Source organism: Pristiophorus japonicus, chromosome 7, assembly GCF_044704955.1.
Source record: "Pristiophorus japonicus isolate sPriJap1 chromosome 7, sPriJap1.hap1, whole genome shotgun sequence".
NCBI lineage: Eukaryota > Metazoa > Chordata > Chondrichthyes > Pristiophoridae > Pristiophorus > Pristiophorus japonicus.
This window is the reverse complement of record NC_091983.1, coordinates 152,371,924-152,384,968: the sequence shown is the minus strand read 5'-3', so window position 1 is coordinate 152,384,968 and position 13,045 is coordinate 152,371,924. Positions and strand designations below refer to the sequence as shown.

Sequence of the window (13,045 nt, the reverse complement as noted above, 5' to 3'; positions counted from 1 at the left end):
GTCACGCCTAGTGCGCGCAGCTATTCCGAATGACATCGACCTGTGAAGACTCTCATACAGTAACATCTACTCAACTATGCAAGGCACCTCGGACAGACAGATGGAAGGACACTAACTCAGACATTCTGTTTCTTCTTGCAGGCCAAGCTAGCGTATAACCAGCACGAACAAATGTGGACCGGAGATGGGGATCGTGACCTCCAGGCCCTCAGCGAGGTGGAGGAGTGCGTTTCAGCCCTCATGGTTGCACAAGTGGGTGCGATGGTGGTGGGTGAGGCCAAGTCCCCTTGGGAAAGTGATGGTATGTTGAGGACCTTTGCATCCTTTATCAGGCCACTTAGTCCTGACACCAACATCCTTCCCCACTTTCCATGAGACTGGCATTTCAGAAAATCTTTTCCACTCCTGGCCACCTCCCCTGCAGGTAACCACTCTTCTTTGGCTTTGTGCTTTCAGATGATGAACCAGAGGCCCAGGAGCCTGTCCATGGGCCGTCCAGTGCCAGCGATGGTGGAGACGAGGAGAAGGCGGAAGACACCTCTCTGCCAGTCACTGAGGAGTCACCGGCCTCAGCGATTGGGGACACCACCTCAGTTGAGGAGGGCATGGTCGGGGAGATGGAGATGGGTGATGTTCCGGGACCCAGTGGCCTCCAGCAATGCCAGGGGGGTGGAGAAACCCAGGGGCCAGCTCCCCGGAGGGTGAGTGCATGCCTGAGTGATGCTCAGCAACACTCTGATGAGGACCCCGAGCTGGTGGTAGTCACAAGACAATCATTGCGGATGCACAGTGATCTGTTGGGTGCATTGGAAGGGTGCCCGAGAGCCTCAGTGCACTTGCTGTGAGGCTGGAGGAGTCTGTCTCAACATTTGCACTTGCAACTGAGCTGCCTATCGAGCCCATCCTTGGTAGCTACCAACGGATGTTCAAAGCCACAAGTGACCATGGGGTCCCAGACATGATGGCACGGGCTATGGCTGATGTGGCAGGAGCCATTGAGCACGCACACACTGACTGCTGCCATCGTGTCTGGAACCCCATCAGTCCAATGGAGAGTTAACGGTGCCCAAGCAGGCCAGTAATCTGTGCTCCCCCAGATTGCTCTAGATGCTGAGGCTCTGACCTTGGAGACTGGCAGCATGTCGCTCGAGATGGAATCTGATGTCCTCTGTCAGGACCACATCATTTCACCTCCCACACTGCCATTCCGCCTTTGTACCTGCCACTGTCTGCAATCCATCTACCAGAGATTGCTGCCACCCATGCTGATGTGCTGTAGTCTGCAGCCAGGCCTTCTAGGGCCTGAGCTGGTTGGGGATGTCCTGCTAGGCCATATGTTGTGTCCACAGAGTCAACAGAGCAACTGTCATCCAGCCTTGCTGCAGGAACTGAGACCCCATTGAGGAGGATCAATAGGCGTGGGAGGGAGGAAAAGGAAGGGGTGGTAAATCACTGTGCAAGTCCCACCAACCAATGATAGCATCGGGGCCATATATGTTGACCTTATTGGAATATTAAGGCATGTACATAGTTGCACTTGCCTCTGGGTGATTATGTTTACAGGAGTGTTGTTTCATTCATAATTTGCTGCTAATGATGGCTCTGTATTGTGCTTCTTTACGGCACACTCTTGTTTTTGTTAATAAAGATTATTTTGCTATTTCACATTAATGTGGTGCAATTTATATACATGGCGAGTTGGAGGGTGGGGCGCAGTGTCTTCAGCACATCGCCAGGTGAATAAGCTAGCCACTTGACATGTGTTGCACCATTTACTAGAATCGCTGCGCGATGAGGTTCTGATGAGCAGCCCTTGCAACGGCAACAGTGTCAGACTGTCTCCTCTGTGACTGATGCTCTTCGTCTTCCTCCTCATTGTCCTCATCCTCCTGAGGTGCAGCTCCCATCCCTGGTGGCAATGGCTCGCCCCTCATTATGGCCAGGTTGTGCAGCATGTAGCACACAATGGTGAAAAGGGACACCCTATCAGGGGTATACTGAAATGTCCCTACAGAGCGGTCAAGGCAACAGAAATACCGCTTCAGAACCCCAATAGTTTGCTCTATTATGGTTCTGGTTGTGGCATGGCTGTGGTTGCATCGCAACCGTGAGTTGTCACCGCCAACTTTTTGTGGCGAGTTCCCCGCTAGCTGGTAAGTGAGGCGCAACAAACGAAGATTGCATCACCGGCGCTAGCAAGGCATTGCACACATATTGACTTCATGGTTTCCCTGGCGGTAGTAGGCGAGGCGGTACTTCTTTGCACCACTGCAAAAACTCAACCACAGTTTGCAGCAGGTGGTAACATCGCCGAACACGGGCGCTAAGCCATTTGTGCCAAGGCTCCCCCTCTCCGGGGCGCTATCGGCTGGCGGTAACCACCGAATTTCGGCCCCTAGGGCTTCTATCTGTGTGGTATTTCGGCAGCTGATAGTGTCAGCAGGAGGCCTGATCCATTTTGAGAGCCGGGCCTCATTAACATACAGCCAGCATGCCACAGGCGGAAAACGAGCTCCCTGAGGCACCACGCAGGTTCCTGGCCGACCCAATAGCAAGTGACTCAGCTGGCTTCCGGGCTTGGAAAAAAAGTAGGTCGGGGAGGGTGGATTCTCAGGGGGGGGGATCCTGCTGTGGCAGTGACCCGGGATGTTTTTGTGGAACCCAGAAGAGCAGCCCTGCTCCTCCTGGCCTCATTAAAAAAAAAACCTTTTCAGGCTCCTCTACAGCTGGACACCCAGCTGAAATTGTGCAGAGTGTGTACGGCACACCTTCTGCCCAGTTGAGTTCTAAAATGGCAAATGGGGCCTCATGTACGTCATAAGACGCTGATTTGCATATTAAAAGAGTCTACCGCCTAATGGTAGATGTCAAAACAGCTTACTGGAATGATGTCTCATGTGCTTGTCTGGAAACATCCTGCGGCATGGACATTGAAGGCAGTGGTGACCTTTACTGCTGCTGAATGTGCGGTGGAGATAGTTGACTGTTCCTGCAGGTCTTGGTGCACCAGATGGTACAATTCAGTCACAGCTGCCTGTGTGATTCTGCGTCTCATCAGGCATTGCTTCTTCATGAGGTCAAGAAAGCTGCCTCTGCCCCCACTGAACAATTCCCTGCGATAGGTTTATGTTTTCTGTGGCTGTTACTTACTGAAGGCTGACCAGCTAACCTGCTCTCTGTTGCCACTGATTCCACATTGTGAGGTGGCCTAAAATAGGTAATTCACCTGTTTTCTAAAAGTCCATACATACCTTTCTGAATGTTGTGATGATACATAGGACTAGAAATTCGTTAGCCCCCAAAAACGGGTGAGCAGATCGCGATGTGCGATCAACCCGGAGCCGTTCAAAGGAATGCTTGCAGCACACAAACAGGCAGGCTGCCTGCGGATTAGCATGATTGCGACATTCGGCCCAGTGCTGAATGTGCTGCTGAGTGGCTGATCACTCAGCAGGGGACCCAGGTTCGTGCAAGGTCAACTCAAGGAGAAAGATGCTGTTTTCACAGGATACCCTCCAGGCAACAGTGCAAAGTCCAATGGGAGCAGAAAGCCTCTGTGGTGATTGCCCACAGTTTTAATCGAGGAACTGGATGCAGTGCAGGAAGGAGTGGTCAGGGTCAGTGAATTCATCTTCAAATGCCAAATCCCACCAACACTAGCCTCACACACTGCTCAATGCACCATCACTCACCTACCAACAATCTCCATCAATCACGACTCATCCATCACATTCATAGCATCACCTCACTCTCACACACTCTCGCTGCTGCAAGCCTCACACCCACATCTAACAGCTTTCACAACATTTCAGCTATTCAACCATGACAGATATATCACTCTCACACATTGTCATCATCATCATCAAAGGCAGTCCCTCGGAATTGAGGAAGACTTGCTTCCACTCTAAAAATGAGTTCTTAGGTGACTGAACAGTCCAATATGAGAACCACAGTCTCTGTCACAGGTGGGACAGTTGTTGAGGAAAAAGATGGGTGGGACTGGTTTGTCGCACGCTTCTACTGCTGCTTGCGCTTGATTTCTGCATGCTCTCGGCGATGAGACTCGAGGTGCTCAGCACCCGCCCAGATGCACTTCCTCCACTAAGAGCGGTCTTTGGCCAGGGACTCTCAGGTGTCGGTGGGGATGTTGCAATTTATCAGGGAGGCTTTGAGATTGTCCGTGAAATGTTTCCTCTGTCCATCTTTACTTCGCTTGCCGTGAAAGAGTTCCAAGTAGAACGCTTGCTTTGGGAGTCTCATGTCTGACATGCGAACAATTTGGCCTGCCCAGTGGAGCTGATCGAGTGTGGTCAGTACTTCAATGTCGGGGATGTAGGTCTGGTCGAGGACGCTAACGTTGGTGCATCTGTCCTCCCAGGGGATTTTCAGGATCTTGCGGAGATATCGTTGGTGGCATTTCTCCAACGACTTGAGGTATCTACTATACATGGTCCATGTCTCTGATCCATACAGGAGGGCGGGTATTACTACAGCCCTGTAGACCTTGAGCTTGGTTGCAGATTTGAGGGCCTGGTCCTCAAACACTCTTTCCCTCAGGCGGCCGAAGGCTGCACTGGCACACTGGAGGCAGTGTTAAATCTCGTCGTCAATATCTGCCATTATTGATAAGTGGCTCATTGTATCACACTAACAGATACACTTTATTTTCTTTTGCAGGAAAAGGTGGTTTACAATTGACTCCAGCAGGAACTAACCAATGGGGGACAGGCGCGCCTGCATAACCTGACCCTCATGGAGGAGACTGTTATGTATGCAATAAAGATACAAACTGAGTACTGTTTAACTGAACAAGGTACACCCTTGGCTCTGCTTTATTACAGCCCAAAATGTCTGACTCTCAAGTTGGCTGGCCTTTTATACTAGAGCAGCACCATGTCCGTGCTGCTCAGTGGCCTCCAACAATGACACCATCTGGTGGCTACAAACAGCATGTACATGCATGACAATACCCTCCTCTGAGATCTTATCACAGTCTTTCACAGGTTGAGACGGTCCGGTGCTTTATGCTCCCGGGTTGATCGTCTCAGTTTGATTCCGGCCTTGGGTGAATGTAAGGATCTGTTGTGGCTGCTGGCTGGATGGCTGACAGTGTTGGGGGTGACAGTGGCCATGTCAGGAATTACAAGTCCATTTTTATTGAACAAGTCCGTGATGGAAATTCCAGGTTCACTGATGACCCTTGAGTCCACTGAAGGCTGCTGGTAGGTTGGTTGGTCGTCGACGGTTTCTTCGTCCGATTGCTCTGGCTTGTCTGTGTGCCTCAGCTTTGTTTGATCCATGTGTTTCCTGCAAGTTTGCCCATTCTTGAGCTTCATAACAAATACTCTGTTGCCCTCCTTGGTCATGACTGTACCAGCGATCCATTTGGGATCCTGACCATAATTCAACACATATACAAGATCATTAACAGAAATCTCGCATGACACAGTTGCGCGATCGTGGTACAGTTGTTGACTCTGACTTCTGCATTCAACATGATTATTTAAATCCAGGTGTACAAGAGATAACTTGGTCTTAAGACCTCTTTTCATCATGAGTTCAGCAGGCGAGACCCCTGTGAGTGTGTGGGGTCTTGTCCTGTAACTCAGCAGTATGCAAGACAAGCGGGTCTGCAGTGATCCTTGGGTTACGCTCTTCATGCTTTGCTTGATAAGTTGTATTGCACGTTCTGCTTGCCCGTTGGATGCAGGCTTCAACGGTGCTGACCTTACATGTTTTATGCCGTTAAGTTTTACAAACTCCTGAAACTCTTGACTGATGAAGCACGACCCATTGTCGCTCACCACTATGTCAGGCAGACCATGTGTCGCGAACATGACATTGAGATTCTCTATGGTTGCCATGGAATTACTGGATGACATGATTATGCATTCTATCTGTTATGTATGTAAACCTGTAATTACCACGTCTAACCACGAGAGGGCTTATCCAAGGGATCCCACAATCCTTTGGGAGCACCTGTATATAAGGAGGCCTCACAGGCTGGAAAGGCACTCTGAAATCTATAATAAAGGACTAGGGTCACATTTACTTTGAGCTTGCAGTATCAAGTCTGTTTCCTCATCCAAGACATAACAACTGACATCGAGATACAGATGACGAACCCCAACGCAGCAATGTAGAGAACTGTGGGCATCCTGGAGAAATTTTTGGAGGGAGATGATTGGGAAACCTTTGTGAAGCGACTTGACCAATATTTCATGGCCAACGAGCTGGAAGGAGAAGGGAATGCAGCCAAAAGAAGGGCGATCCTCCTCACCATTTGCGGGGCACCAACCTATGGCCTCATGAAAAACCTGCTCGCTCCAGCAAAACCTACAGACAAGTCATACGATGAGTTGTGTACACTGGTCCGGGAGCATCTAAACCCGAAGGAAAGCGTTCTGATGGCGAGGTATCGGTTCTACACGTACAAGAGGTTTGAAGGACTGGAAGTGGCGAGCTACGTTGCCGAGCTAAGGCACTTTGCAGGACATTGCGAATTTGAAGGACATTTGGAGCATATGCTCATGGACTTCTTTGTACTTGGCATTGGCCATGAAGTAATACTTCGCAAACTTTTGATTGTAGAGACTCCAACCTTGAGTAAAGCCATAGCGATAGCCCAGGCGTTTATCTCCACCAGTGATAATACCAAACAAATTTCCCAGCACACTAGTGCTGCTGCAAGTACTGTGAACAAAGTAACGTAGTTTTCGAATCAAAATGTACATGGCAGGACTTACACGCCTGTAGCTGCACGTCTGCAGATGACTCAGAATCCACCATCAAGGGTGGTGAATACAAGGCAATTAACACCTTGTTGGCGCTGCGGGGGTGATCACCGATTCCATTCATGCGGCTTCAAAGGTTACGGTTGCAAGGGTTGTGGACCAATGGGACACCTCCAACGTATGTGCAGGGGAGCAGGCTAGAAGGGCCAAATGGCCTACTCCTGCACCTATTTTCTATGTTTCTATGTTTCTATCACAAGGTGAGAGCGGTACCTCACATGATGAGAGAGAGGGTGGCGATCGAGCTGGACAGGCTGCAATGAGAGGGCATCATTTCGCCCATTCAATGGCCCCAAGTTTCCACATGATTTGCTCCTGATTTTTAGGAGCAACTGGTGGAGAACGGAGTATCTTAGAAATCAGAATTCTCCACATTTAAGTTTTCTGCAGTTCTAGTCAGGTAGAACAGTTTCACTTTGGAACTGAATTTTTTTTTCAAAAGGGGGCGTGTCCGGCCACTGACGCCTGATTTGAAAGTTTCCACAGTGAAAGCGTACTCCAAACTAACTTAGAATGGAGCAAGTGAAGATTTTTGTAGGCTTGAAAAAACCTTGTCTACACAGTAAAAAATCAGGCGCAGGTTACAAATTAGGCGTCGGGAATGAGGTGGAGGGGGGGGGGGGGAAAGGGAAGTCATTAAATTCTACAATTAATCCTTAGTTATACTTATACAAATATTATACAAATAAATGAAACCTGAATAAAAATTTATAAGCAAAGAAAAGATTAAATAAACCATGTTCCTACCTGTGTGAAAGTGCTTCAGACAGGCCTTACAGACAGCGGCTTGCCGTCGGGCCCGACGGACGGCAGGGGGAGAAAGCTGCAAGAAGCCTCAGTGCTGATCATGGAAGGGCAATGTGACTTTATTAAAAAATTTTAAAAATTGAACAGCTACAAAGAATTTGAATAGTCTCAAACAAGTGCATGTGTCCCGTTTATCACAGTCCATCTTTAATTACAGAATGCACTCCCTCACCCTCACACACAGAAATATCAAGAAAATTTAAATACAAGCCTATGCAAGGGTTCAATAAACAAATTTTTACTTTTTCTGCAGCACTTTTTAAAATGGCCGAGTGCCAATGTTTACTTCAGACTGCGCGTGCGCGAACGCTCCAACGCGCACGCGCAGGGTTGCCGGCACGAAAAAAACTCATTTAAATTGTACCCGCCCCCTCCTACTTACAAAATCGGTGCGAGTGGTAGGCTCCGCCCCCTGTGCACCACGCCAAGCAGACATCGAGCTGCAAAGCGCTCGAGAATAGTGCGGTTTTTTTCAGGCGCCGTTTTCGGCGCGAAAAACGGGCGCCCAGCTCAGAGGGGCGCCTGTTTTGCCGCGTGTGGAAACTTGGGGCCAATGAGTGGGCCAGTCCGATTGTTCCAGTCCTAAAGGGAGACGGCACCATCAGAATCTGTGGTGATTACAAAGTAACTATCGATTGTTTCTCACTGCAGGATTAATACCCGCTACCAAAAGCAGACGACCTATTTGTGACACTGGTGGGAGGGTAAACATTCACAAAGCTGGAATTGACTTCGGCCAACATGACGCAGGAGCTGGAGGAATCTTCGAAAGGCCTCACCTGCATCAACACACACAAAGGTCTTTTTGTTTACAACAGATGCCCGTTTGGGATTTGATCGGCCGCGGCGATATTCCAGAGGAACATGGAAAGCTTGCTGAAGTTGGACCCGTGCACCGTAGTCTTCCAGGATGATATCTTGGTTACACATCGGGTCATCGTCGAGCACCTGCAGAACCTGGAGGAGGTTCTTAGTCAGCTTAATCGTGTGGGGCTCAAGCTAAAACGCTCGAAGTGCATTTTCCTGGCACCTGAAGTGGAGTTCCTGGGGAGAAGAATCACGGAGGACGGCGTCAGGCCCACCGATTCGAAGACGGAAGCAATCAAAAACGCGCCAAGACCACAGAACGTGACAGAGCTGCAGTCGTTTCGAGGACTCCTGAACTATTTTGGTAACTTCTTACCGTGTCTAAGCACATAGTTAGAACCCCTGCACTTTTACTGCGTAAAGGAGATGAATGGGTATGTGGCAAAAGCCAAGAAAATGCCTTTGAGAAAGCTCGGAAGCTGGTAAGTTCAAACAAATTGCTTGTGTTGTACGATCCATGTAAATGTTAGGTACTAGCACGTGATGCGTCATCATACGGGGTAGGGTGTGTATTGCAACAAGCTAATGAATTTGGGAAATTGCAACCAGTTGCTTATGCATCCAGAAGTCTGTCTAAGGTCTAAGTATGATCAAAAAAGAAGCGTTAGTGTGTGTTTACGTGGTAAAGAAAATGCATCAATATCTGTTTGGGCTCAAATTTGAATTAGAAACCGACCATAAGCCGCTTATATCCCTCTTTTCTGAAAATAAGGGGATAAATACGAATGCACCGGCCCGCATCCAGAGATGGGCGCTCACGTGTTTTTTTTTTTTGTTTTTTTTTTTAAATTCGTAGCCAATCGTTCCAATTCTTTGTCAAATCACAAACACCTTGGGCCCATTCAAGGATCACTCTGCGCCAATGCTCTTAGCCAAAAGGCCTAGAGCCACTGCACCGTTCCTGGAAGTACTGCAATACCAGGTTCGTGCCATGGAGGTGGATGGGGCAGGTCCCCCACACACCTCCGTGGAGGTGGGTGGGTCAAGCCACCCCACCCACCTCCTATTTCCAAAAAAGCAAGCATATACCTTCCTGATCCAGGGAGAACCACCTTGGGGTTATGGTGGTTACTCCCCTGTCAGGTCAGTTATGCATGATCTTAGCCAAAAAACTCACATTTTTTTTATTTTTTTTATTTATTAATTCGTAGCCAATCGTTCCAATTCTTTGTCAAATCACAAACGCCAGAGGTCACCTTGCACATGCCAAGGATCACTCTGCGCCAATGCTCTTAGCCAAAAGGCCTAGAGCCACTGCACCGTTCCTGGAAGTACTGCAATACCAGGTTCGTGCCATGGAGGTGGATGGGTCAGGTCCCCCACACACCTCCGTGGAGGTGGGTGGGTCAAGCCACCCCACCCACCTCCTATTTCCAAAAAAGCAAGCATATACCTTCCTGATCCAGGGAGAACCACCTTGGGGTTATGGTGGTTACTCCCCTGTCAGGTCAGTTATGCATGATCTTAGCCAAAAAACTCACATTTTTTTTATTTTTTTTATTTATTAATTCGTAGCCAATCGTTCCAATTCTTTGTCAAATCACAAACGCCAGAGGTCACCTTGCACATGCCAAGGATCACTCTGCGCCAATGCTCTTAGCCAAAAGGCCTAGAGCCACTGCACCGTTCCTGGAAGTACTGCAATACCAGGTTCGTGCCATGGAGGTGGATGGGTCAGGTCCCCCACACACCTCCGTGGAGGTGGATGGGTCAACCCACCCCACCCACCTCCTGTTTCCAAAAATGCAAGCATATACCTTCCTGACCAGGGAGAAACCACCCGGAGGTCATGGTGGCTGGTCAGGTTAGTTATGCATGATCTTAGCCAAAAGGCCGAGAAGCCAAAAAACTCACATTTTTTTTTTTTAATTCGTAGCCAATCGTTCCAATTCTTTGTCAAATCACAAACGCCAGAGGTCACCTTGCACATGCCAAGGATCACTCTGCGCCAATGCTCTTAGCCAAAAGGCCGAGAGCCACTGCACCGTTCCTGGAAGTACTGCAATACCAGGTTCGTGCCATGGAGGTGGATGGGTCAGGTCCCCCACACACCTCCGTGGAGGTGGATGGGTCAACCCACCCCACCCACCTCCTGTTTTCAAAAATGCAAGCATATACCTTCCTGACCAGAGAGAAACCACCCGGAGGTCATGGTGGCTGGTCAGGTTAGTTATGCATGATCTTAGCCAAAAGGCCGAGAAGCCAAAAAACTCACGTTTTTTTTTTTTTTTTTTAAATTCATGTCCAATCGTTATCCAATCGTTACAATTCTTTGTCAAACGCCAGAGGTCACCCTGCACCAGTCAAGGATCACTCTGCGCCAATGCTCTTAGCCAAAAGGCCTAGAGCCACTGCACCGTTCCTGGAAGTACTGCAATACCAGGTTCGTGCCATGGAGGTGGATGGGTCAGGTCCCCCACACACCTCCGTGGAGGTGGATGGGTCACCAATCCCACCCACCTCCTGTTTACAAAAATGTAAGCATATACCTTCCTGACCAGGGAGAAACCACCCGGAAGTCATGGTGGCTGGTCAGGTTAGTTATGCAGATCTTAGCCAAAAAGCCAAAAAACTCACGTTTTTTTTTTTTTTTTTTAAATTCATGTCCAATCGTTATCCAATCGTTACAATTCTTTGTCAAACGCCAGAGGTCACCCTGCACCAGTCAAGGATCACTCTGCGCCAATGCTCTTAGCCAAAAGGCCTAGAGCCACTGCACCGTTCCTGGAAGTACTGCAATACCAGGTTCGTGCCATGGAGGTGGATGGGTCAGGTCCCCCACACACCTCCGTGGAGGTGGATGGGTCACCAATCCCACCCACCTCCTGTTTACAAAAATGTAAGCATATACCTTCCTGACCAGGGAGGAACCACCCGGACGTCATGGTGGCTGGTCAGGTTAGTTATGCAGATCTTAGCCAAAAGGCCGAGAAGCGATCCTTCTTGATCATGGTTACTCCCCTGAGAAGCCAAAAAACTCACGTTGTCCACGTACAACTATGCCATCCACCTCAGGCCAGGCACAGAAAGCTGTGCCGATGCTCTCAGTAAGCTGCCATTGCCCGCCACCGGGGTGGAGATGGCACAGCCCACAGATTTAGTTATGGTAATGGAAGCATTCAAGAGTGAGCAATCACCTGTTACCGCCTGATAAATTAGAATCTGGACGAGCCAGGACCTCTTACTGTCCTTAGTAAAAAACTGTGTGCTCCACGGGAGTTGGTCTAATGGCCCGTTAGAGATACAAGAAGAAATAAAGTTGTACCAGCAGCGCAAAGATGAAGTATCTATACAGGCAGACTGCCTCCTATGGGGTAATCGGGTAGTTGTGCCAACAAAGGGCAGGGACACTTTCATTAGTGATCTCCACAGTACCCACCCAGGCATTGTAAAGGTGAAAGCAATAGCCAGATCCCATGTGTGGTGGCCAGGTATCGATGCAGATTTGTGTGCACAAATGTAATACATGTTCACAGTTAAGCAATGCACCCAGGGAGGCACCACTAAGTTTATGGTCTTGGCCCTCCAAACCGTGGTCTAGAGTTCATGTCGACTATGTAAGCCCATTCTTGGGAAAAATGTTTTTAGTGGTTGTGGATGCGTACGCCAAGTGGATTGAATGTGTGATAATGTCGGCAAGCACGTCCGCTGCCACCATTGAAAGCCTACGGGTCATGTTTGCCACGCATGGCTTGCCTGATGTCCTTGTAAGTGACAATGGGCCGTGCTTTACCAGTGCCGAATTCAAGGAATTCGTGACCGGCAATGGGGTCAAACATATCACGTCTGCCCCGTTTAAGCCAGCGTCCAACGGTCAGGCAGAACGAGCAGTTCAAACAATCAAGCAGAGCTTGAAAAGGGTAACTGAAGGCTCACTGCAGACTCGCTTATCCCGAGTCCTGCTTAGTTACCGCACAAGACCCCACTCGCTCACCGGGGTCCCTCCCGCTGAACTTCTCATGAAAAGGGCACTTAAGACAAGACTCTCGTTAGTTCACCCTGAACAGGTAGAGAGCAGGCAGCTTCAACAGAATACATGACATGATAGCGCAAATGTGTCACGCAAAATTGAAGTCAATGATCCTGTATTTGTGTTGAACTATGGACAAGGTCCCAAGTGGATTGCTGGCACTGTTTTGGCCAAAGAGGGGAGTAGGGTGTTTTGTGGTCAAACTCGCAAATGGACTCACCTGCAGAAAACACTTGGATCAAACTCAGATTTACGGACTATCCAGAACAACCCACAATAGACTCTACCTTTTTTGATCCTCCAACACACACACAAGTAGCAACTGACCCAGCGCTTGACCACAAAGCAGAACCCATCACCCACAGCAGCCCAGCAAGACTCACCACCCCCAGCAGTCCAGCAAGGCCAGTTGCACAGCAGCCCAGCGAAGGCCCAACAAACGACTCACCAACACCAGCATTTGCACCGAGACGATCAACCAGGGAAAGGAAGGCCTCAGATTAACTTACATTGTAAATAGTTACACTATTGACTTTCGGGGAATATTGTTATGCATGTAAACCTGTAATTACCATGTCTAACCACCAGAGGGCTTATCCCCTGGAGT

The 13,045-nt window shown here is 49.0% G+C and overlaps 3 pseudogenes; all 3 read right to left on the bottom strand.

Moving 5' to 3' along the window:
• Nucleotides 1-10,081: 10,081 nt before the first annotated feature.
• On the bottom strand, nucleotides 10,082-10,313 carry LOC139267590 (U2 spliceosomal RNA; annotated as a pseudogene).
• A 129-nt stretch (nucleotides 10,314-10,442) lies between these two features.
• On the bottom strand, nucleotides 10,443-10,674 carry LOC139267597 (U2 spliceosomal RNA; annotated as a pseudogene).
• Nucleotides 10,675-11,176: 502 nt separating this feature from the next.
• On the bottom strand, nucleotides 11,177-11,406 carry LOC139267617 (U2 spliceosomal RNA; annotated as a pseudogene).
• Between the last annotated feature and the right edge of the window lie 1,639 nt (nucleotides 11,407-13,045).